Here is a 23,206-nt window from a genome sequence, read left to right as displayed (position 1 = left end):
TTTAAGTGTTTCTGAGTAATATCAAGCAAGAAAGCATCAACCTGAGGAAGCTTAATATGTATCATACAGATGCTCACCATTTGTAGCATCCTTTGGTGTTAGTTAGGCACTTCACAATGTGTCAATGTGTTAATAAGTATTATTTTAATTTTTATTCTATCAAGTCATTATGTATTATAGAGTAGTAACTTCAGTGAGCCTAATCCCAACCATGATCATCACCAAAAAATGAACATACAAGTACTTTTGAGGTACATAATAGGTACCACGAGAAGTTAATTAACACTTTGGAAATTAAAAGTTAATTTATGATTCTAAACATTCAATGTTATGTGCAAGTAGCATATTCTTTTTGTTTAAGTTTTAATTATTACTTAAAATTTGCATTATTTTGCTTTGGGAAATAAAGTCATACACATTCTAAGATTCTTTTTTTTTTTTTTAAATAGGTCCATGTCATACCATCCAATTTTTAAACTGTAATATTAACTATTTTTCAGAATGTTGTAAGTATTCTATATAACTTTTTGGCAATATTCTATTTGTTATGTTTTTGGCATAAATAGATACAAATATTAGTATATATACACATATGAAAATCAGACTTTCTTCTAATAAAATTGTCATTTTCACAAGGAGTCATGGTTTTACTTCTTTTATATTCTCCACAGTTCAGAGCATATTATATATCAAATGTCAATAAGTCAAATAATAAGACATCAGAATTAACATTGATGAATATATAAGAAAATATAAAACTTGTAATCATGCAGAGTAAGCCCCCATAATCATAGAAAATAATCATGGACATTATAGTAATATTATAAGCAAATAATTATAGAGATTTAAAAATTATTTAATTTTGACTTTATTATTTGAGATCATCCCACCAATCACTATCACCAACAAATTTAAACAAGGTGAACAGCCTTTGAAGTTTGTTTTAAATCTTATTCTAAGTAAGTAATTGTTTTTATATGTATGAGATTCACCACAATTAAATGAGTCAAAGTTTCACCATGTAAAACCAAATGTATTTAACAATCTTGGAATGTAATATTTTGAGGTGCCATATGACATCTTGTGTCAATGCCATAAAAGAGCTACAATTATATCTAGACTTCATTTCCTTCTCATGTTCATAGTTACAGTAACTTCCAGATATTTTACAGCAATAATGCTTCAATAGACTGATGTGCCTTAAGGATCATAAATTAACATATAATATTCCTATAATTCCATGTTCACCTTGATGTCCTTCTAATAGATCTTTAGCAGTTAGACAGCTGTATTATTTTGTTTTTATTATTTTAAATAAAACAACAATTAATCTTAAAATCCAAATAAAAATAAACATTAAAACCTTTTAACTTGTAAAAAGCTTAACATGAATAAATGTATAATTTTACAAAAGAAAAGCTATGGTTTAAGACATTCTTAAAGTCTAGGTTTAAAATAGGGCTGTAAATCTATGTACTATTGAATGATTTGTGATTATTGACATATATCATTAATGGACTTTACATAAATTCTATTTTTAGACCCATGATAAGTTGATTCAAATACTCTTAAAAGCAATATAGTGTTAAAAGATTAATAATTTAGTTAATAGAAGATGCAATTAACTTTGTTGATTAAAATAAAATGAGTCAACAATATTTGAGTTTTATTTTTATGACTGCCTTAAACAAATATAATTACAATAACAACAAATGAACAATACTGAAGTACAGTTGATGGCTCATTTTTCACGGTTTACCTATTTGTACTATCTTTTAAAATAAACTCAAGATGTCTTTTTTACTTGATTAACTCATTTCAAAATTTTATGATGAGATAATTATTTTCCTGATTTACGAAAACATTCTTTATTACCTATGTTTTAAATTAAAAACTTCCAAGATTAGAAGACAAAGTTGGGAATGGGTAGTTATATCTTGTGTTTATAAAAAAATGGAACATACGATCTGTAATCATATCAAAGGGTAAGCTCTGCATAAGAAACCAAAACCACAAGTTGGAAGTTTACATAACAACAGAATGTCCATAAAAATCTTATCAAACTGTGAGAAACATCTCATTTATATGGGCCCAAAGTATAGGTCAGTTTTGATAAAAGTACACAGGACTGGGGTATAAGTAGTGCCTTTTCAAACACATCTTATAACCACCTTTATTATAGGTTTTAAGAAGCCAATAACAGCAAGAACCTGCTAGAGAACTGACTATGCCCATATGTCTGTAATACAAATGAAGGCTTAAATCACATGAATGCTTTAGTTTATCTCATTGTGATTTTTTCAAGGAGCACAACTGTAGTAATATAAAGATTCTTCATCAGATATTTTCTTTCCTTTTTCTTCTTTATTTTACTTACTTACTTATTTATTTATTTATTTAGGCAACCCAAATTGATTGAACTGCTAAGTTATACAAAAGTGTACCACTTTAATTAAGCTTTTAGTTTATATTTGGCTGCCTTTAAGTAGTTTTAAAATTAGCTTGGTCATTTTAAAAACTGCGATTGCCTTTTTGATAGACACACAATCTTTAATCGCAAATGTTAATGCATGCAAAGTGACAAGGCATTGTGAAAGAAAACAGCAATAGTTATTGCATCTTAGGCCTTGTGACAAATTACACATGATTAAAATGACTTTCCACATACACATTCATTTAACATCTCAACCAAAATGTTACACATGTAAAACAATCACTGAAAAGCAAACATACTAAACCTATATATTTGGTATTGTAAATACACTTATGCAAGAGCAAGCAAGGTGAGGATCTACAGCTGCAGAAGTCCAAAAGTAATTTACAGATAACGTTAAATCATTTAAAAATTGTTTAAAAATATACATTATTGTTGTAGACCCCCAGTGTACATACAACTATAAACAGTCCCTATGTAAACAGAAAAAGAAATGTTAATTAAAACATTTGAAAAATCTGGACATTTCCTTCCTAACAGATATTAAAGACATCTTTAATCAAAGACATTATACTGAAAGGACTATACTATTTTAAAGAAAAGATTACTGTGTACACAGTTTTGTGTGTGTGTGTGTGTGTGTGTGTGTGTGTGTGTGTGTGTGTTTTTAAGTGAGAAGAGGGGAGATACAGAGACAGACTGCTGCATGAGACCCAACCGGAATTCATCCCACAACTTCATCTGGGGCTGATACGCTGTCCATCTGGGGCCATGTTCGCAACGGAACTATTTTAGCATGCCTGAGGTGGAGGCTCATCCAGGCCATCTGGGCTGACTGCTGGAGCAATGACTGTGGGAGGGGTAAGAGAGAGAGTCAGAGAGAGACAAAGAGAGAGAGAGAGAGAGAGAGAGAGAGAGAGAGAGAGAGAGAGAGAAAGAAAGAAAGAAAGAAAGAAAGAAAGAAAGAAAGAAAGAAAGAAAGAAAGAAAGAAAGAAAGAAAGAAAGAAAGAAAGAAAGAAAGAAAGAGACTGATAGACAGATGAGGAGAAGGAGGCGTGGAGAAGCAGATGGCCGCCTCTCCTGTGTGGCCTGACCTGGAATCAAACCTGAGATTTCCATGAGCAGGGTCAGTGCTCTGTCACTGAGCCAACTGGCCAGGGCCTCCACAGCTTATTTAAAAATTAAAAATCTTATATAGCTGTGTTAATAAAAGCACTATTTGTACAATACAATGGTAATGACTTTGATTTTCAAACATTACAATAAGCTACAAGTATCTATGAAGCAAAGTTACCTGGAGTAGTCTACATAGGAGCTCTTTGGGCTATCATTTATTATGCTAAAATAGTGTTGCTTTTAGTACTTGCATTATTGTACTCTCCAATACAACGTATGGGGCATGATAAAGTGTACAGAGCACCATTTTTATACATGTACAACCTTGGTGGGTGAAAATGTCTCTGAGCAGTGATACTGGATTGTAGCCTCTCATTTTACCAACTGCATACTCTAAGACTATTATATAAGTAAATCTCTCTCTTTTGATACTGGAATGTAATTAGACTGTGAAAACTAATGTAGTAGTTTTGCCTCTTAAAAGGACCACCACAGAAAGTCCATTTAAGATGTTGATAGGTTTAGCCTGACCTGTGGTGGTGCAGTGGGATAAAGCATCGACCTGGAATGCTGAGGTCACAGGTTCAAAACCCAGGGCTTGCCTGGTCAAGGCACATATGGGAGTTGATGCTTCCTGCTTCTCTTCCTTCTCTCTCTCTCTCTCCCTCTCCCCCCCCCCTCTAAAAAATTGAAATAAATAAAGTCTTTTTAAAAAAAGATGATGGTAGGTTTAATAAAGTTGAAATGCTGCTGCTGTTGAATTGGACAACGGTTCTTCAGACCTGGCTCAGAGTTACATGCATTTAATAGAAAGCTGACATGATGACTTTTTGAGGGCCTTTCCAGACACTGGAGTTTTTCTGTTAATTTGCCACACTGGGTCATAAAAGATCTCTTTAACATTTAATTTTGATTCTTCAGAAGATTCTAAGAATGCAAGGTTGTTCCATTGTCTTGCTAGATCTTAACAATGTTCCTTTCCTACAACTCTTTCATCTCCCAAGTCACACTTATTTTCAAGCAGAATATAGGAACATCATCAGTGTTTCTAACTCAAAGATTCTGTTCTCTGAGATCTTGTAAATCATTAAACATGGACTGTGCTGTGACAGAATACATTAATGCAAAGCCTTGTCCATTTTTCATGTCCATCCCGCATTGCTATAAGTTTCACCATTCCTGCAGCATCGGATTTTAAGCATACACTGTTGTGCATCTATTTCAACTTGCTTTCTATCAGGATTTTCTATTACAAGATGATGTTTTCCAACAAAAACTCCTTCAAAAAGTACTATAGTCAGAGCAGATTTTCCAAAGTCTCGTGAGCCAGGAACAACTATCTTATACTCATGCCTGGCACAAATTTGGCAAAAGCTAGTACAAGGGTCCTTGGGTTACGACAGTCTTGACATATAATGTTTCGAGTTTATGATGCTCAATACCATAAAAACTTTAAAAAAAATTGAGAAGTGAGTGTTTTGGCTGTTATGGACACTTTGCAATTCTATAGGCAGATTTTAGAAGAGAAGAAATCATTAACCTCAGGACTACCCCAGAACAATTCTTTAAGAAGTTAGAGAGGCCTGAAATACATCCTATACCCTCTATAGCAGCTGCTTCTCAAAATGAAACACCTGTAGTACAGGTAGAGTCATCTCCACTGTCTCCTGCATGTTCCTTAGGCAATCCTGATTCACCTGACCCGGTATCTCCAGCACCTTCTGCAAGTTCTCCTGCCTCTCCAGCTTCCTCCTCCCAATAGGTCACTCTCTCCCACCTTGCAATACCCCTTTCAGTGTGCAAGCCAACCACAGGAATAAAGGTAAGAAATCTTTTTACACTCATTTTTTGGGTCATTTTTTCTCTTATTATATATAGTACATCGTACAGCACATTGATGTTCTTTTCCTTTTTCTGTGGCTTAGTTGTGTTTTTATGTTCTAGATTATGATTTTAAAACTGTGTTAGGATAGGTAAGTGACTTAGGTTAGATAGTGTTTGACTTATACCAAAATTTGGGTTATGTCACTGTCATAGGAACAGAGCTGTGTCTTAACCTGAGGACCCCCTGGACGTCTCACTCTGTCGCCAGCTCCCCCCAGCCAGTGGTGTCCAGCATCTCATGCTCCCTCCAGGTCACTGGTCCTTGCTGAAAGGCAGTCCTGCACTGCTGACCCTGGGCAGGTTTACAAACCTGACTTCCCAATAGATATTTTCTTAAACCCTGTAAGATTCAGAATGTAATTGCATTCATATTAGACATGCAGTGTCTAATATGAGTGTGTATATAACAAAATGTAGAAATTTCTCATAAAAAAGAGGAAATTTATTCATTTGTAAAATATATTATCTTGATAATAGCATTATATAATTTATGCTGCTGCCTTTAGAAGAGCACAATTTGTACTTTGTTTAATTTAATTTTAGACTAATTTAGAATCTTTTACTGTTTAGGGTGGAAGTAAAGAAACTCAAAGAGCTAGCTAGGAAACGTATGAAGAGACTTAAATACTTAAACGTTCTTTACAATATTGATGAATTTCTTTAATATGCTCTGGATATAAGATTAATGATTAATGCTCGAATTTTTGTTTACAAATCAACTGTTCTAATTCTCAGCAACATACCAATTATATACTTCTGAGATGCAAATCTCTACTTTACTGTGTATACTTTTTCATTTTCATCTACCCCATAAATTTTGTGTTTCATATATTTACAATAACATATAGAACTATATTCTAAAATTTTGTTTGAAAATATGCTGCACATCTTTTTAAACTTAAGCCTTATATAAGAGGAGATACTAATATAAATAATGGGTAAATTTTATAAATTAAGTAGATAGATAGATGAAAATGAATTGTAACATAGAAATAATTTATAATTTGATATAGATACATATATCTACATTAACACAGATATATCATTAAAGTCAAAACAAATTATTTCCCCAAATTGTAACAATAAATGAATATTTAACACAGTACTTATTTTTAAAAAGTGTTTAAAATGTGTTTTAACATTAATTTTAAGATCTGAAATAACTTTATATTTGTGTAATCCTCTCTGAAAATATTGATAAATACAAAGGCATATCAATATAAATTATTTTATATTTTACATTTAAAGTACCAGAAAATTTATTTTAAGAAGCACATTACATTGCATGTTTAACTTGAGATGTATCACACTCAGCTGAAAATGTACAACAGTATGTCCATTCCTAATTTAATAGACAGTACTTACCATAACCATCCCTTAAACCAGATAACTTACAAAATGGTGCATAAAAGTACTTCCAATAGGATTCTAAATTTCCAAATTATCCATAATAACTAAAATTGATTATAAATATAAACTAAGTTTATTGTTAATCCAATTTGCCTTATAAAATTATTTTCAGTTAATAGAATATTATAATATCATAACAATTTGTGTATTCATCTTTTTGTGCTGAACAATTTTGAAAAATTTTTAATAAACAAAATGACGACATTTGGTATAATTAGGTTCAACACCTCTCATAAAATACCAAGCATTTAACAGTTTGTATTTAACAGATTTCAGAAAAAAATTCCATAATGAACAGTTAAAGTAAATGTCATCTCTTACCATTTTTAGTTATTTAGCAGAGAAAACCTGAGTAGATATTTAGATATCTTAGGGCAGGATAATAATTCCATCACATTTATAATGCAGGTGGCACAAGAAGGTTAATTACATATGAAGTGAACAGGTTTTGCTCATAATGCTCTTTCATTAGATACCTCCACCCACTCCACCTCCAGTAACAAATGAATCTCCTTTCACCCACTTGCCTTCTAAGAAAATGTTGCACATGTGAACATATAGTTCTTATGAAGGATGACTAAGTCTGTCATTCCAAACTTATTACTACCTTAAAAATTATTTAAACATTTAAAGTAATGTTTTTGTTAGAACACTTAACATTTTTTAATGTCCTAAATTGATACTTTAAAATACAGAACTACTACTCTATCCAATCTCAAAAGTATTATGTGTGGCATGCCTTATAGACAGTATTATCTTCATTTATTAAATGGTTATCTTTTTTGTTTGCTTGCTTATATAATTTCATTATATACTAAGCATACAGTCATATGTACAGATAAATGTAGTCCTTGCTTCTGGTAGGAAAGATTGACAATAGTCAAATAATCAAAACAAAACAGTAAGACAATTATTTTTGGTAGGATGACTCCTTCACTATCCAGAATTATTGTGATCTTAAATAAAATTCATTTATGTACATACCCATGTTATTCATGTGTAACATAAAAAGTCATAATATTTGTTTTGTTAAAGTGGCATAGGGTTGTTATGAACATGAGCCCTGGAAACAAAATATTTAGTTTTAAACACCAGCTCACGTATTATTAGCTGTGTGATCTTGGACAAGTTACTAACTTTCTCTCTATTTCAATTTCTTCATCTTTATAATGGAGGTAATTATGATACCTCACAGGGTTGTTGCAAAGATGAAATGAACTAACATATTGTATAGCCTTTGAATAGTACTGGACACAGCACTATATTAATATTTATTAAAAAATAAATAAGTAAATAACTAAACAATGAAAATAATGTACAACTTACCCTGCAAACTTGACTTAGAGCATTCAACTTTATTTTCAAAACATTTTTTAAATGAGAGAATCACTTTATATACATGTGAATTTGCACATATATGCATTTGTAGTCAAACATAGGTATCTAAGGTAAGAAACCATTTAAAGAGCTGTTACATAATTAGAGGTAAACTAGGTTCATCTATATTTTTTTCTTAATTTCAAATTACAAACTGACATTTCTTAGGGAAGAAATAGTTAAACCTGAAATATTTGTTACAGTTTATTTTTGGTAAATATTTTAAGCTTAATTTAGTTGGTGATTATAGGTATTATTAATTATGAAAATATGCATGTCTTTCTTGAAGTAAAGTACTCTTTTAGTCTTCTGTATCACCCAAATGGCTAATGAATTTAAAAGTTTCTTGGCCATTATATAAAGTATGATTCTTAAAAAATTTTAAACCATTATCAAATTTGTATTTATGACAACAGCAACATATTAGTTCAGTGCATGAACACCTTAAAAATATTTGTAAATCGATGCCCAGTCTATTTTATTGTTGGCCTATAGGTCAGTAATATACCAAAATGCATATATTTATTTTCTCCAAATGATCCTTATATACTGGGCATAAATTGCTCATAATATGTGTACTCATAGAGGCTTTTATAATTTCACTTTTGTTAATTTATAGAAAAATGGTATTTGTGCTCTGGAAAAATATAGTTTTATTTACATATGAATTGATTTCTATAAATATTTCTTTTAAAATATGTATTAAAACACAACAATAATATATATCAGAAAATCCACCATTGTCATTTTTGCATCTAGTGTTGCTTATTAGATGCTAAAAATAATTAGATTAAAAAAACAATATTTTAAAACCGGTAATTTATATAAACTGGGAAATTAATCTGAACATTAAAGAAGCAGAAATCTTAACTTTGTATAGATCCACTTCATATATTATTAACTTATTTAGTCATTGTTAGTAATATTGAAATTTAGGAAAAATAAATCAATATCTTTTAATTAAATGATATAAAAATATTCTGGTTTAAAAAGTATAATTTTCATGCCACACATAAAATTTTTACATGTTTTGACTAAGATGATTAAAAGTTTATAACTAAGGAGGAACATACAAATGAATATGTGTTATGTCCATAGTTCAAATAATTTCAGTCCATTGCACAGATATTCCTATAAGACATTATTATATTTGAAAGAAATCATTATGCTGGACCATGAATGTCATTTAATTTTAAAATATGCTCCTTTCTTGCTAAGAATGTGTCCTACAAAAATGAATAGCATTCAAAAGTATATTTTTGAATTCACAGTAGTAAAATTAAAGCTGTCATGAGTTAGACATGTGCTGATCTTAGGAGAAAGATGGATAGCTGACACCTTGGCTCACAAAATTTGAGATCAATCAGAAATGTACAGACCATTTCAAAATCTGTTTTTTCCAACCTTTTTATTTCTTGTTTCTTAGAAGTACAAAGGAAGTTGAAAATACCACAGCAAAAGGTCAGGTAACTCTGATCAAAATATTGCATTTGTTAAAACAGGGTAGAGCAAAATGTATATTTGCTTCTCCTAAATTTACTTAAATAATTCACAGTCCACGTTGTTTTGCAGAGTAATGTTATTATTATAATACTATCTCACAAAACACATTATAAATAATGTTTGATTTAGAAGAAATAAATCTTTTTTTCCTAAAGAGCTACTATATATACTTTCTAAAATTTCCAATAGTGCTATGCATCATTTTTGGTCTTATAACTTATGTTCCAGAAAGGTCAGAAATCATGTTTTAAATTTTATAAGTTTACATTCTATTTAATTAAGGCATTTTATATACTTTTCAAAATAAAATTATTTTTCAGTATGGAAAAAGAGGGACCTCTCCTTCCAAATGGTGATCTTCACTGACACAGGAGAGGTTGGAATTGAGGAGTTAGGGAATGGTAGCATGGAGGTGATTGTAAGATTCTCCTCCAGCTTTCTTTCTTTTTTTTTTTTTTTTTTTTTTTTTCTTTTTTTTCTGAAGCTGGAAACAGGGAGAGACAGTCAGACAGACTCCCGCATGCGCCCGACCGGGATCTACCTGGCACGCCCACCAGGGGCGATGCTCTGCCCACCAGGGGGCGATGCTCTGCCCCTCCGGGGCGTCGCTCTGCCGCTCTAGCGACCAGAGCCACTCTAGCGCCTGGGGCAGAGGGCAAGGAGCCATCCCAGCGCCCGGGCCATCTTTGCTCCAATGGAGCCTTGGCTGCGGGAGGGGAAGAGAGAGACAGAGAGGAAGGGGGGGGGGGTGGAGAAGCAAATGGGCGCTTCTCCTATGTGCTCTGGCCGGGAATCGAACCCGGGTCCTCCGCACTCCAGGCTGAAACTCCACCGCTGAGCCAACCGGCCAGGGCCTTCCTCCAGCTTTCTGAGAATGAAAGGCTAGGTCCCCTCTTGGCATTTAGTAGCATGGGTCCCACCTTTGTTTTGTTTGTTATTTTTTGTTTCTTTGTCATGTTTTTGTGGAGTAGAGCAGGATTGTCTAAAAGTTTTTGATGTTACCAGCTAGGCTAATCCTTTCCTGGTCCTTCGGCTAGGGAGAATAGGTTTTAGATGTGACATGCTTTGTCTGCATCTATTGATATTTTCAGATTACCAGCTTCTTAACTCCCAGTCTGGAGTATATTAGGCAAAAAGAAAACCAGGGAACTAACCACCTTGTCATTCCCATCTGCAACTTTTCAGTTTTCTAAGCTTGGTTTTTATATAATGTTCATGGTTTTTATTTGTATTTCACTGAAGGAATAAAAAAGAGTACAGTTATTTCTTTTTTCTCAGCCTAGTGTAAAGACATAACACTCATCACCACGTAAGGGTAATAATGCCACTCTCCTCTGTGGGGTTGGCAGAAACCATGAAGAGGGCAGCAACTGAATGCTATTGGGGAGTTTGAATTTTCAAGGCACATATGAGAAAGCGATCAATGAGCAACTAAGATGCCACAACTATGAGCTGATGCTTCTCATCTCTCTCCCTTCCTGTCTGTCTGTCTCTGTCTCTCTCCCCTCCCCGCTTTCTCACTAAAAATAAATAAATAAATAAATAAATAAATATGTAAATGGATAATTTGCAGGTAACTGAGGAACAGTCAAACACAAATAGCAGGTATATTTTGGTTAGACAACCCAGAAAACAGTGGGTCATCAGGGTATTTAATTTAAGCTTCAAGTCTTTCTGCCCAATGGTAAGGGGATTATGTTAAGGTTCCCTTTCTGAAGTAAGTTTTTGTATCTGAATCTTTTAGGCAGGAAAGTGGCAGAGTGTGAAAAAGGTTCTTTCTGAATCTTTTGCTTCTCAATAACCAACTTAAAATCAATACCTAAGAGGCAATCTGAAGGTGGTAAAACTTTGGTCCCATTTAACAACAAAGACAGAAGTCACAAAATAAAAAACTGATAAATTGGACTTCATCAAATTAAAATTTTTGCTCTGCGAAAGTGTTGGCAGCAAAATTAATGTTACTGATGAGTAGACCTGGTTGAGCAATATTGGTCTTTGAGTTCTGGCTAAGAAAGAGTTCAGATACAAGAGTCAAATACAAGCAAAAGTTTATTTAGAAAGTCAGAGAGATAGAAGAACTAAGCAGTGGAGAGAGTGAGCCAGCTGGGTTGTGTGGGCTCAGAAAATAAGTTCTAGATGCAGAATAAGTGCCCTAGGAGCTTATGAGGAAGAAACCAAGGATATATGTGCATGGGGGAAGAAAAGGGTTTTCTTTTTAGAAACACTCTCAGGTGTTCTCCAGAGAGAGAGAGAGAGAGAGAGACAGAGGGAGAAAGAGAGAGAGCACTGAGTCCTCACTCCTGAGGGTTGTTATGCCCTTTTTAAAGGCAGGGATCTTAGGGGATGATCTCAATGGAATATCACCAGTGTTCCTGGAGTGTCCTTTCAGGGTCATGGACTCTACTAATTGGTCATTGCCAGGGCAGGGGGGTCATTTGTCATTGCAGCCAGTCCTGATGTCAACTCTGTCCGGCCTTGCTGGTTTTCTGGGCCTAGAACTGAAACAGCTGAAGCACAGCTAGATATTATCTCAAGTTTGACCAATACAGTACTCTGTCTCTGTAGTCAATAGACCCGAGGCTTTATTCCTAAGATTGTTTGATGTGGGCTAGAACTTCAATGTCCTGAGGATAATGCTTAAGGGAGTGGTCATGCAAGGGACTGTGTGGAGGTCATATGAAGCTATTCTCTGGCCCCTTTGTTCCTCTTTTAAAGGGGTCTATCACATGACTAGTGACATGCTAGGGGAGGAAAGGTCAGGGGAGTGTTTGATACACATAACCAATGATAGGAAAGGTTGGGGGTTGCCTGACCAGGTGGTGGCGCAGTGGATAGAGCCTCAGACTGGGATGCGGAGGACCTGGGTCTCCAGCTTCAGCACAGGCTCATCTGGCTTGAGCAAAAAGCTCACCAGCTTGGACCCAAGGTCGCTGGCTCAAGCAAGGGGTTACTCGGTCTGCTGAAGGCCCATGGTCAAGGCACGTATGAGAAAGCAATCAATGAACAACTAAGGTGTCGTAACGAAAAACTGATGATTGATGCATCTCATCTCTCTCCATTCTTACCTGTCTGTCCCTGTCTATTCCTCTCTCTTTCTCTCTGTCCCTGTAAAAAAAAAAAAAAAAAAAAAAGGTTGGGGGTCAAAAACTCCATGACCAGTGTAGTACTAAGGGAGGAAAGGTCACCTTGGGGTGAGGTTCTTGTTTTCACAGTTTTTTAAAAAAGATTTTATTTATTCATTTTAGAGAGAGGAGAGAGAGAAAAGAGAGAGAGAAGTGAGAGAGAGAGAGAGGGGTGGAGAAGCAAATGGATGCTTCTCCTGTTCTCCTGTGTGCCCTGACCAGGAATTGAACCCAGGACATCCACGTGCTGGATGGATACTCTAACACTGAGCAAACTGACCAGGGCCTTGGTTTTCCAGTTTTGCCAATCGTTAGGTACCCAGGGATTCCCCCTGGGGAACTTTCATACCTGGCTAAGAGCCTAACAGCTGTGTTAGGCTTGCTCGCTGGTTTATTGGCTTCAAGCACTTTGACTGATTAGTACATGAGCATGTCACAGCACCACGTGTGTATAATCTATGTAAGGCTATGGGTGCTTTTGCCCTCAGAGCAGTGGTGGATTGTGGATTGCCTGCCTTCCCCTGTGAGGGGCCTTTCAGCTGTTCATTTGCCTGAGAAGCTATTTTCCCCTGCCCATTTGCTTGTCCATCTGCCGTTGTGAGACTCTTATAAGTAGAAATGGCCCAATGCTTTCTGGCTCTGCAGTTTCTCTACCATCTGCCTGAATCCACTGTGGACCTGCCTGGCCTCGGCCACCAGCATTACATTGGCCTATAGTAATACTTTGTTTACTCCTGTGCAACAGCATACTATATTAAAAAAAAAACTTAAGAGGCTTAAAAAGCAATCTATAGAGTGGGCAAAAATATTTGCAAACCATATCTCTGACCAAGAACTAATATTTAGAATATATAAAAAAAAAAACTTAACAGAAAAAATTCAATAAGGAAGTAGTCAAATAATACAATGAGACATTTTACTGAAGAGAATAACATAGTAAATATGTACATAAAAATATGTTGAACATCATTAGCTATTGTATAATGGCAACTTAAAACTATAATGGAAGATCACAATACAACTATCAGAATAACTAAAATAAAAAAGCAGCAGCCACTACCTTACAACCCAGCAACTACGTGCTGTTTTATTTAAACCAGAGAAATAAAAATGAATTCACACATAAACCTGTACGTATACTGTTGTTTTAGTAATAGACCAAAACTGGAAACAAATCCAGATGTCAAATGAAAGGTTAAACAAACTGCAGCACCATGACATTCTACTTGTTAATAAATAAGAGCAGATTATTGATATTTAAAAAACTGAGAAAGATACATAATAAAAAATAATTTTTAAGCCAATTTCCAAGGTTACATACTGTGATTATACTCACATAGTATTTTTAAAATTAAAAAAATTATATAAATGAAGAATAGATTAGTAGTTTCCAAGTATTAAGGATGGAGGAGAAGAAGGAGGTAGGGTGTGTATAAAATGCCAACATGAAGAACTCTATGGTAATAGAGAAACTTAGTATCTCAGCTGTATCAATGTCATTATCCTGCTATAATTCTACAATAATCTTAAAATAAAAGTTTAAGAAATAAAATAAAGTAGCAATACAAAAAAGTTATAGCCTACCAAATTTGTACACATCAAGTTATTTAATACAAAGATAAAATAGTATATTCATTAAAGTGGTTACTTAATGTCTTTAATCTGGACAGTAAGAGTAATAAAAAGTCTTCTTGTTATTATCTCAATGTAAAATATAAAATGGCCTCCATTTGTGTCTGTTTGTATTATGTGCCAGACTCTGTCCTAAGTGCTCTATTTATAAATATACACTTAATTATAATACCATATTATGGGAGAGATGGTTTAACTATCTCCATTTTAAAAGTCCAAAAACTAAAGCACAGAAATGTTAAGTAACTTTCTCAAGGAAATACAACTAATAAATTTAGAATTCATCACACTTAAATACACATACAAATTTTCATTGTATAATGTAGAACTGTCTTATATACATTATATGGCATATTATATAGCAATGAATGATAGGTTAATTTCAGTAATTAACTATTATAGTAAATAGAAAAGAATTTCAGCAACAAAAGCCAGTTAAAATTTAAATATATATAAAAATGGTTTCTTTATGAACTAGGTAGTGTTGACCACAATTGCATTTAAATGTGCTGTGCAAAGTGTCTGATTTTTTGTCTTATTATATCTCTTTTCATGAGTTGATTGTTGATGGATCATCTACATCCTACTGACAATATATTATAGAATAACCTCCTTTAGTTAGAATCCAGAAGCATTTGACATTTACTAGTTATCAAATATTTCATTAAATATTTTATAGAAGATAGGATGAAACTGGTACATTTTCAAACAAAAGCACTATTTTTTTGTGATAGCTAAAATCAATAATGTGTTAGAAGCAAAAATTGCAAATTACATGAGGCTATCGGAGGGAAAGAATAATATTTTGTTCTAATTAAATAAAATCATTAATATATTTGAAATCCTACAGGGCATTTCTAGTTTCCTAAAAGTATATAAAGACAAATTGTAAGAAAAATGAAAGTCCTTCACACAGGGGCTTAATTTAGGATGAACAGAAAAAGGTTAACGCACCTATATAAATACATGCCCTTCAATAGAGAAAATTTTTCACAGTTGGGAAGGTTATGTATCATGCACAAATGAGAGAAAAGGAAATCTTTCATGAGTGAATTTTGGAAATTTATATCTATTTAGTGCTCAGATTACTTCAGCTTTTAAACAAATTCTTTTTGAAGTAGTAAGAGGAGATGCTGAGTTCGGAGGCTTTGTGTTACCCTCAAAGAAACATACATATACTTTTGTGACTGATACCACCTGTGGTTGAAGTTGGGAGCAGGAGTTAGGTGAGAGATGGGATGAGAAAATCACGTAAGCATGAAACACTGCGCAGTGCGTGATGTCGGTGCCTGCTCTGATACGCAGTTTCCATTTTCCTGCATGATAGCTTCTCTTCTCGAGATTCTCTCCGTCTGTGCAAGGGACAATGAAGCCTCTTTGCCTGCTGATGTAGAGAGCAGGCGTAACTGACATAGTGTGGGAAGAAGTGAGCCCAGACTCTTTGCTTCATAAGACAACACAGAGAGAAAATTACAGTGTTCCACTCTCCTGAAGCCTTTCCTCTGTAAGACGCTGTAATTAAATCACACACTTCAAGGGTTCTTCCACTTCTCTAACTTGCTTCTTCCATTTTCTTACTGCTTTCTCTTGGGAATACTTCCTTAATAAATTATGTGCACATATGTCCTTGTTTAGTTTTTGCTTCTGACCTAGTCACAAAACATGCCTCCTAAGATTGCGAAGAATGACTCAGATATTTGTTCTCAGAGATGAAACTAAAAGAATGAACATTTTATATATAAAAAGAACACCATATAAGCAGGAAACTATCGGGTATTTTCAATGAACAGCAACACTTCAGTGAAAAGACTTATGACAACTAAAAATATTTGAACTTAGTTCAATACTCAAAATTGAATAATGAAAGATTTGAGCTTACTGAATTGACTGACAATAATGTTCTTAGGAAGATATATTGGTTTGTAAAGGCAGAATTTAAACAGGATGTACATCACATTTCTCAAGGCTGCTTATAATAAATTGTCACAAATTGAGTGACTTAATTCAGCACGTATGTATTTTCTTCCAATTCTGGCAACCAGACTTCTAAAATTAAGGTTTCTGCAGGATCACACTTTGTCTGGAATCCTTCTTTGCATGTTTCAGCTTCTGGTGGCTATCAGCATTCCTGTGTCTGCATTACTCCAATCTCCACCTCACTCTTCAGAGGGCCTTCTCTCTCCAGTGTGCTTTCTCTCTGTCTGTAGATTTCAAGGCTTGAGAAGCCCAGAGTTTCCAGGCGGCAATCTCAACCTCAGTTCAATGGGATTGTTGTCTCTCGTCTAAGGATCTTTGCTTTTGCAGTTAGGGCCCACCAGATAATCCAGCATGACTTTATGTAGACATACTAATTACATCTGCAAAGATGTTTCCAAATACGGTCACATTCACAGATTCTGCATTTAGGATATGGATGTATCTTTGTAGTGGCCACCATTCAGTCTACAGTGATGGTTCAACAATCGGTTCCACCTGCTCTTAAAAGGAACAAAAAACTTCACCTAAAGAAACCTTGAAGCTGCTTTAAATCCAAAGTCAGGCATTTGAAGGCCATCATTTATACCCCAAATTGATTTCCCCAACCCTGAGACTTTACAAAGAAAGAAAGAAAGAGACAGAGAAGCATCAACTCATTGTTTCACTTAGTTGCTCCATTTAGTTGTGCATTCATCGCTTGCTTCTCAAAGGACCAAACCTGTGACCTCAGGCTTGCAATGAGTGGATGCTTTACCCTCTGGGCCACCCAGCTGGTGCCAGATTTCACTCCTGAATACTATTCCACAATCACAGGGAGCAGGGCTCCTTGAGGAGCTGTAACCTGCATACCTTGGAGCAAGAGGAGGTAGAAATGTGAATAGAAGAACTCTCACAACTTTCCTGCCCACAGTGAAGCCTGTTCTCATCTCCTAGCTCTCAATGGGCTACTATTACAGACATTTCCTTCCTTTGTCTCTTCAACTTGAGTTGGTGTACGTCCCCCCAGACAGATAAATCTTTGGGTACAACAGCTTTTTCTCTCTCCGTTTAATCCTGATCCCACTTTGTAAATAGTCCCTTAATTAAAATCGCTACATTTTAAATATCCCAGATTTTTTTTGTCAGAACAATGATAAAACAGAAATGATTTAAAAGCTTTGGCCCTGGCCGGTTGGCTCGGTGGTGGAGCGTCGACCTGGCATGCAGGAGTCCCAGGTTCGATTCTTGGCCAGGGCACACAGGAAAAGTGCCCATCTGCTTCTCCACCCCTCCCCCTCTCCTTCCTCTCTGTCTCTCTCTTCCCCTCCCGCAGCCGAGGCTCCATTGGAGCAAAGTTGGCCCAGGCACTGAGGATGGCTCTGTGGCCTTTGCCTCAGGCGCTAGAATGGCTCTGATTGCGGCAGAGCAACGCCCCAAGATGGGCAGAGCATCGCCCCCTGGTGGGCATGCCGGTGGATCCCGGTCCGGCGCATGCGGGAGTCTTTCTGACTGCCTTCCCGTTTCCAGCTTCGGAAAAATACAAAAAGAAAAAAAAAAGCTTTATTTGTAATTGAAGTACAAATAATATACTCAGATATACAAGCAAATATTATTTTTGTTTTAATTTTGAACTTATTTGGTCAATGCTTTAAAATCTTTAAAATGCCTTAGAGACTCAGCTATGTTAAACTCTTAATTTACAGTTTAAAACGTTTTAAGAGATTTTAATTAACTAAGTTTGCAAATGGTATTAATTGTTTAGTGAAATTTAATCTTGCACACTGTAATTTAATTGAGTATCAGTCAAAGAACAAAAGGAATTTAGTACTATTAATTTTAAAAACATACAAGATTATAAGTAAATTCACTAGATTTGTATTGTGTATTTAAGTAACAAGGAAAAATAGGTTGTTATGCTCTTATATTAAATAGAATTATTGATTAAAACAGAAAAAAGCTTTCTAAGATATTAAATCCTCAAGTGATATATTTTAATACTTTTGTATATCTATTCTAATATTCAAAAATCCTTTAATACCTTTGTTAGTATAACTGTAAAATTAATGGTAAAATTAAATTAAATTAGAGGAAACCCATACATTTTTAAAATGTCTTCCTCATTGTTTAAAAGAATCTGTGTTCAGATAGCCTAATGACTTCTAGATAAACCAGGTGCTAACCTGATGAAGGAGGTAAGAAGAATCATTTAAGTTGACTGTACAATCTTATCAGATTGTACCTCCATTGTTCATTAACCTGTTCAAGATAAAGTAGCAACTTTTGCTGCTGAAATAACTTATCAGTTTATAAAGCTAGATTAATTGCTCAAGAAATTTTTACCAATGGAAGCAGTAGGCTTCCTGGTTCCCTGACAAAGATGATTTAAGGTTCAAGGTAACTTTTAATTTTGTAAAACCATAAGCACTTGGGTTTAAGTCTCCCTTTATAATTACCAGGGAAGAGCCTGAAAAAAGACATTTGGTCCTCTATTTTAACAGTTGTGATGAGTGTAAGAGGGTAAAGATACAAAATGTTATTTGTTACAAATTAGAGAGAATCCAACATTTATGATTATGATATTTAAGTGTTTTTTTTTTTTAATCTTTGAAGAGGATTTGCTTTCTTTATAAAATTTTATTTGTATTTTGTTTTCTGATTTTTTAGTAAGGGCATATTTATTTCACTTTAAAAATGTTTAACTTTTTGGCCCTGGCCGGTTGGCTCAGCGATAGAGCGTCAGCCTGGCGTGCGGGGGACCCGGGTTCGATTCCCGGCCAGGGCACATAGGAGAAGCGCCCATTTGCTTCTCCACTCCTCCTTCCTCTCTGTCTCTCTCTTCCCTTCCCGCAGCCAAGGCTCCATTGGAGTAAAGATGGCCCGGGCGCTGGGGATGGCTCCTTGGCCTCTGCCCCAGGCGCTAGAGTGGCTCTGGTCACAGCAGAGCGACGCCCCGGAGGGGCAGAGCATCGTCCTCTGGTGGGCAGAGCATCTCCCCCTGGTGGGCGTGCCGGGTGGATCCCGGTCGGGCGCATGCGGAAGTCTGTCTGTCTCTCCCCGTTTCCAGCTTCAGAAAAATACAAAAACAAAAAAAAAAGAAAATTGTTTAACTTTTTGTGTATTATAATTGTTTTAAAATATTGTATTCAAGTTTATGCTTTTTTTTTACTGTTTCTTATTTTACTCCACTTAGCATTCACCATTGCATTAGTTTTTGTTACCTATTAATTTGTCTTAAATTTTTATAGCCTTTTGTGTGATTATTAATTCTGATAGCCTCAATATTCTAATTTCTCTCTCTCTGTATTTCTCTCTCTCTGTCTTTTTTTTTTTTTTGAAAGAGAGAGAGGGACAGGGACAGACAGATAGGAAGGGAGAGAGAGCATCAGCTCATTGTTGCTGCACTTTAGTTGTTCATCGATTGCTTTCGCATATGTGCCTGGACAGAGTGTGGGAGTGGGGGGGTGTATGGCCTGTGGCCACTGCCATCGTGACCATGCATGTTCTCATTGAACTCAGGCAGATGGTAGAGAAAGAGTGGAGCCAAAAAATGGTAGGCCATTTCTTTATTAAAATCTTGCAATGGCCGACAAGCAAACACACAGGGAAAACACTTCCCTTTTCATTCAGAGCTCCCAAAGCCTTGACACATTCTCTGGTTCCACAACCAGGAGAATATTCTTCAGTTCCTCCTAGAATCAAAGGCCTCCACAAGCCTCAGTGTGGTTCCCTAAGCCCCTCAGCTCTGGTTCCCTATCTTCATACCATCTCTCTCTTTGCAACCATGGTTGCTTCTTCAGTACTCTGCAGTCTCTCTGCTCTCTCACTCTGCAAACATGGCTCTTTCTACCTCTTCTCTTTCTTCTCTGCTGCAAAATTTTCTGGTGTGAAAACCTCTCCTCCAGTAAACATTAGCAAAACAATGGCCCTTCCCAAACAGGAAGGTAATTTGCAATTTCACAGACCACATATACCTGGCGCTGCCCAGCCCCCGATGCAAACTGTAAGTGAGCAAACATAAAAATCATATTTTGCAAACTTATCTGATCAACAGGGGGCTTTCACTGAGCCAGTGACCCTTGCTCAACCCAGCAACCTTGGGCTCAAGCCAGCAACCATAAGGTCATGTCTATGAGCCACCACTCAAACCAATGACCTTGAGATTTTGAACCTGGGTCCTCAGTGTCCCAGGTCACTGCTCTATCCACTGTGCTGCCACGTGGTCAAGCAGTTTTCTAATTTTTATGTCTAGAGTATTTAATATATTTAATTTAATGCATTTTGTATTTTGTCAAATTATATTTTCTTTTAAATCGAAAATTTTTTAGTGTATTTTAGTTATGGTTTTACAATAATTTTTAAAAAAGGTTTTATTTATTGATCTAGAGAGAAGAGAGAGAGAAGGAGAGAAAAGCAAGAAGCATCAACTTGTAGAAGTTGATTTTTGTAAGTGCCTTGGCCAGGCACACCCAGGGTTTTGAACTGGAGACCTCAGTGATTCAGGCTGATGCTCTCTCAACTGTGCCACAGATCAGGCTTCAGTAAATTTTTAATAGTAATGTCTGTCTTTAATGAGTTAGCTCTAAAAAAATTAAAAGATTTATTTTTCTGTTGTAGGCAGAATTATGCTCTTATAACTATATCCCACCCAAAATCTTGGCATCTGAATATGTTACTTTATGGCAAAAGGGACTTGCAGACATGATTAACATTATTTTAGAGGTTCTTTAAAAAAAAATTTTTTTTTTCATTTTTCTGAAGCTGGAAACAGGGAGACAGTCAGACAGACTCCCGCATGTGCCCGACCAGGATCCACCCGGCATGCCCACCAGGGGCAACGCTCTGCCCACCAGGGGGCGATGCTCTGCCCATCCTGGGCGTCGCCATGCTGCGACCAGAGCCACTCTAGCGCCTGAGGCAGAGGCCACAGAGCCATCCCCAGCGCCCGGGCCATCTTTGCTCCAATGGAGCCTTGGCTGCGGGAGGGGAAGAGAGAGACAGAGAGGAAAGCGCGGCGGAGGGGTGGAGAAGCAAATGGGCGCTTCTCCTGTGTGCCCTGGCCGGGAATCGAACCCGGGTCCTCCGCACGCTAGGCCGACGCTCTACCGCTGAGCCAACTGGCCAGGGCGGTTCTTTAAAAATTTAAGAATAGATATATTATATGACTCGCACTCCTTTTATGAGTATCTACCCCCCCAAATTTGGAAACATTTATTTGTAAAGGTTTATATAACTTAATGTTCATTGCATTATTATTCACTGTGGCTAAGACAAGGAAACAATTGAAGTGCCCTTTGCAAGACGATTGAATAAAAAGATGTGGTATATTTACAATGGAATACTACTCAGTCATAAGAAAAGATGAAATACTGCCATTTGCAACAACATTTGGTAGATCTTATGACTATCATGTTAAGTGAAATATGTCAGACAGAGTTAAGAACAATATGATTTCACCGTATGTTGGATATAAAACTGAAAGCAACATATGAACAAATAAAAAAACAAACAAAAACTCATAGACGCAGAAAACAGTACGGTGGTTATTACAGTTAAGGGAGGAAGTGGGAGGTTTTATGGTAAAGGAGGTCAAATATATAGTGACAAAAGATTTGACTTTGGGTGGTGGGCACACATTTTCATATGCAGATGATATATCATAGAAACGTACACTTGAAACCTATATAATCTTATTAACCAAAGTCACCTTAATACATTAAAAAAGATTTTTAAATAAAAGTACAAACATAAAGTATAAATTGAAAACACGCACACACACACACACACACACACACACACACACACTCACCACGTAAAGATTAGTTATGGACCTTGAAAAATCCTGAATTATCCTGGTGGGCACAAACTAATCACAGGACTCCTTAGAAGTGGATGAGGCAAGCAGAAGAAGGGATCAGAGAGAACAGAAGAAAAAAGGATGAGTGTGTCAAAAACGGAAAAAAAAAACAACAACACTTGACCAGCACTTGCTAACGTTTATGAAAGAGGAAAGAAAACATGAACCAAAGACTAAGGATGGCTTCCAGAAGCTGAGAACAGGCTCTGCTTGGCTGCCAGCAGAATATGAATACCTGTCACAGGACAATAGGAAGTGCATTCTGCCCACAGCCAGATGAAGGAAAGGTGCATTCTGCCCACAGCCAGATGAAGGAATGGAATCTAGAACCTCCGGAAAAGAATGCAACTGGCCAACACTCTGATTTTAGCCAGATGGGACTGTGTTTGATTTCTGTCCTAAAGAACTGTAAAATATTAAATTTTTGTTATTTTAAGCCACTTAATTTGCGGTAATTTCTTATGAAGGCAATAGAAAATGAGTGCATTCTTTTAATATTTCATTTTCACTGTCATTTTTGTCTTAACATAGTAAAAAGTAAATAATATAGAGAAACATAATGAAAAAACTTATCAAATTCCGTTTCTCAGTACATGCTTCAATATATTTGGTCACAATTTTTGAGAAGAAAACTTCTTTTTACAACTTCTGTTTCTATTTTCTCCTAATGACAGAGGCAATTCAAGTTGAGGTTGTATTTTGACACAATGAAATAAGAAACTCTAGCTTACCTTGCTCTTCTTCACTTCTGTTTTTAAGTTATCTAGTTACGTTTTTCTTGGTTACAATTTCATTTTTAAATGATAGTATTAAACCTCAATTCTTTTTCCTTTAATTTTAGATAGCATTTCTTGATTCCCTACTTTCTTATATATTATTGCAGAGACCTGTTATTCACAAAATATGTTCTACTTTGT

General features: G+C 35.6%; 1 pseudogene; it reads right to left on the bottom strand.

Annotated features, from left to right (window-relative positions):
- Window positions 1-4,344: 4,344 nt before the first annotated feature.
- On the bottom strand, window positions 4,345-6,809 carry LOC136379016 (ras-related protein Rap-1b-like protein; annotated as a pseudogene).
- Between the last annotated feature and the right edge of the window lie 16,397 nt (window positions 6,810-23,206).

Source organism: Saccopteryx leptura, chromosome 7, assembly GCF_036850995.1.
Source record: "Saccopteryx leptura isolate mSacLep1 chromosome 7, mSacLep1_pri_phased_curated, whole genome shotgun sequence".
NCBI classification, from domain to species: Eukaryota; Metazoa; Chordata; class Mammalia; order Chiroptera; family Emballonuridae; genus Saccopteryx; species Saccopteryx leptura.
Note: the sequence above shows the minus strand (reverse complement) of the source record. Positions and strands in the feature narration are given on the sequence as shown.